Source organism: Schistocerca gregaria, chromosome X (genome assembly GCF_023897955.1).
Source record: "Schistocerca gregaria isolate iqSchGreg1 chromosome X, iqSchGreg1.2, whole genome shotgun sequence".
In the NCBI taxonomy this organism is placed as follows: domain Eukaryota; kingdom Metazoa; phylum Arthropoda; class Insecta; order Orthoptera; family Acrididae; genus Schistocerca; species Schistocerca gregaria.
The window spans coordinates 86717055-86721317 of record NC_064931.1 but is presented as its reverse complement, the minus strand read 5'-3'; positions in this window follow the sequence as shown (position 1 = coordinate 86721317).

The following is a 4263-nucleotide window of genomic DNA, read 5'->3' as shown; positions in this document are numbered from 1 at the left end:
AAGAGATGTTTAAATTTTTTTCATTTGCATGTAAGAAAGCAGGATTTTTTAAAAAATTGTTTAACCATACAAAAATGTATTCGTCTACTGACAGTTTAAAGCTGGTCAGAATTTAGTACAACGTTCAAAAGATAAGAACTGATTACAAAATATCAGATTAAAATTGAACACATAGTGGTGTTTTTTCTCCTTTATTGTTATTTCATTCCTCTTGTCCTATAAAGACAAGTGGTGGACTGTCTGCGCTACAATATTCTGTTCTTTAGCCAAGAGCATTCTTCAAACTGTAACAAAAATGAGAAAAAAGCATGAGGACTGTTTTTCGCTTTTAAATGAAAATCTCAAAAAAGGGCTGCTAAAAAGACCAAGATTTATATAATTTCAAATCACTTCTATGAAAGAGCATTGAAACACTACACTTTCATTTCAAATCTGAAGGACGTGCACTGTGAGAGAAGTGTTCTGGGTGGAGATACTACATTCCACAGGAACGGGTAGAAAAAGTGTGGGGATGATGTGCTGGGGTGGATAGTGGGAATACAGAAGATGGTAAAGAGGGCTGAGGAGAAGTTTAGTGTGTCGGTAGTTTAGTGGTTACAAGAGGAATTGCATGTGGACAGATGGCGAGGGAAAGGTTAGGGGGTTAGGTTAGTGTTGTTTAACGTCCCGTCGACAACGAGGTCATTACAGACGGAGCACAAGCTCGGGTTAGGGAAGGATGGGGAAGGAAATCGGCCGTGCCCTTTCAAAGGAACCATCCTGGCATTTGCCTGAAACGATTTAGGGAAATCACTGAAAACCTAAATCAGGATGGCTGGAGACGGGATCGAACCGTCGTCCTCCCGATGGCGAGGGAAAAGGACAGAGTGTATCACGGTGGATGATCAGAGACGACACAGTGGGGTTGTTGACATCTAGTCGGGAGTTTGATAAGGTGGTAGAGAATACGTGTAGTGGAAGGTAAACGGGTGTAGAAAGTGAGGTGACATAACGATGTATTTTTTTCTTTGTTGGATGTAGATCTCCCCCCGCTCCCCCACTCCCCAGAGGGGGGCAGCTGACGGCAGCGTAATCCGGCGCTCTGCAGTCTACAGAAAAGTTTAAAACAGAATTAGGAAATATCCGAAAAATAGAAACATACGACAAAAAGGTGGGTGACTGTTAAAAAACTGAATCATGGCGAAATGTTGTGAAGAAAATATGAAAACAAAGGGTCAGTGATGCTGATTAAAACACATAGTAAAAGACAGGCGCAATTAAAAAACATGGCGACAGTTTGGGTTGTGTTCACAACAGTTGAAAGCACACCTAGCGACAGGTTGGTGGCTGTTCACAACACTTAAAAACGGGATGCACAACGCTGAACACTCACAAAAACACTACACTGTAGAATACGAAGGCATATGGGGAGGAGGACCTGGACAGATGAGAGGCGAAAAAGTGGGGAGGATAAGTAAAGCAAAAAAATGGGGAGAGCTGAAGGAGGGAGAGGACACAAAAAGGGGGGGGGGGGGGGGGGGCAAGGTGGATGCGAGAAGGCGTGGGGAAGGCAGTGCAGGAGAATGAATATATGAACATAATGATGTTTTTTTCCTTCATTGCATCTGCAATTCCCCATTAGGGGCAGGCTGGCAGCAGCATAGGTGCTGCTCATCAGCCAAGAGACATGACAAGTAGACAGGAAGACATTCAAAACATTATAAAGAGGAAAATATGGCGGAACATTGAAAAAAGGGTGGAACATAAGAGAAGAAAGTATACCAAAAGTGGCGACTGAAAAATGGAGGTTGTAATCTAACAAGGGTATGGTCAGACTTGTTATGTCGAAACCTGTGTTGCATCTTTTACCACTGTGAGTTAACATTGCAAGAAGTCTGTATGCAGAATTTTAGCTGCTGACATGACCTGGACGTCTGTAAACAATTTTATGAACTAAGAGATTATTATCGCACGGTTTCCGCGCTTATAACTGCCTCTTGTACAACCCTGACCTCTCTCGTTACGTTATACAAACGCCATCTAGGGACCAGGTGGCGTTGGCTACGCGCCTCTCTCTTGCTACAGCAGTGAGAGAGCTGATTCCCCCAGTCAAAGCGATCGTATGATAACTAAACATTCGATGACATTTATGGCTGATATGTTATTTACAACATTATTTTCAAAGAGCTATGAAATAGACACAAATATACGGTTTAGAACGCGTCCAAATTTTATTTCTTGTAATTACTGCAAAAATGCGAAATATTGATACAAAGCTCAAAACATAGGTTTTTTGTGCACCAAGAACATACAAGCAAAGACGACATATTGACAGACCTGCGAATCACAGACGTTGGTAGATTTCCGTAGACAAAACTGTGCTGGTGTTAGGAATGAATCTAGCCTAGTATCAGTATATTTCGAGGAGTGCCACGCATATTTAATCAAATTCTGAAACCGTGGGGAGGAAAATTGATAATGTACTACTGATTGCAGCTTGAGAATATTGTCACGGTGATAGACAGGTAATTGTAGCGATCTGCACACAATAATTTTCTCTGTTAGTTTTCTGTGAAATGCCTTCCATTGACGGAAAAATTCTCTGTCTAAAGGTTGAATTACGCTCGTCGTGCTGGGTGGAATCTGGAGTATCTCTACTTCTTTGTCAGGGTGGGCTCGAAATACAGCTTTTAATGAATCAGACCTTTTATGACCTGACCACGAATCTAGAAGGAGAAGAGATTTGTTCCCGCAGAACGGAAGAAAAGCATGAAGCATGAAAAGTGTAACGTTTTCATTTCCTATTTTTCCAGACTTCGATGCATCTACCACAAGATTGTTTGTGTAGAACGCGTGGTTGTGTAGACACTTGGTCCAAAACGTCCAGTTGGTTGTTGAAGACACACATATAGTTTAGGCAGCAATGAGCCATCCAGACTAATTATGGGCATTATAGTGTATGAATGGGTGAGTGCAGTCGTGGACTGCGCAATCGCCTCAATATGTTTTTCCCCTTTGAATGATAGTGTTCTTTTTGCACACATTTCTTTTTGAAAACCTGACTGATCTGCAGTGTACACGTACGATTCACAGAAACTAGCGGTCTTATTTTTGGCATTCGTAAGAAAAGCTCCTATCATTTCGATTTGTGTCACTTCATTTTCCGACCTGTTTCTCGATACAAATGTTGTCATTTTTCTTGCCGCTGTTTTATGTAATCTTTTGAAACGACTAATCCAACTTTGAGCAGCTGTAAATTCTTTAGCGCCTATCGCGTTGGCAATCTCTAACGCCCAATCACGCAATGTTGTATCACTGACACTAATTGACTGTTGTCTGGCATCGGTAAATAGCTAAAAAAGTTGCGCATTTATCTCCGTTGCAATTTCCAGTCGACTCTTACGTCGTCTAGCGACTTCCATTTTCCATTTATACAATTCACGTTCAGAACGGACGAAGCGATACTTATTTTGAACAGTACTGAAACGTAGGCGTTTCTTACCACTTTCGTTCAACCAATACGTCACCACTTTTCTTTGTCTGATAAGGTAATTGTAGTTGCTGGTGTTACTTTCGGAGATAACTGATCATGGTACGTGGCACTATCACTCGAAGAGTCTTCATGAATGCAACTTTCGTCGGTGTCTTCGCCGTCTGTAGATTCACAGTCTGCAATATCGAGTGTTTCAGTTGTTTCTAGCCACATGTCTGCGCCATTTAGATGATCGTCTAGAAGTTTAACAACCATGTCGCACAACAGATAGTATTCACGCGTGTTTTCTGTTGATTGCTTCATTTGGTGTCTGTGGTATATCTCCATGGCAAGCAGTGAAACATTTGCAGGGTTCGCCATCACCTTTGAGGGGAGATTGAATTTTCACCGTAAAATGGCTTGCGGAGTATAGATGAACATGTGCAGAACATCTTTCACACCTCTAACCATTTTCAGGACGGTATGTTTCAAAATACGTATCAGAAATTAAAAGGACGTGCATGCCTTCCCCTTTCCACCAAAACCGTGCAGCGATATTCCTCCTTAGTGAACGCCGCGATAAGACGGCCGCACTCCCCGACCATGCGCACGACGCTCGCGACTCGCCATTTCAAGGGGTGGCCAGCCGTCACTGCAAGCGCCAAGCAGGAAACACAGCCATGTTCGTGAGTTTTCTAGGTGACTTTCAGTTCATGTCAGCAGTTAAAATTTTGCATACGGACCTCTTGCACAATTAAATAACAGTGCTAAAAAAAGCAATACATGTTTCAGCATGACAAGTCTGACCATTC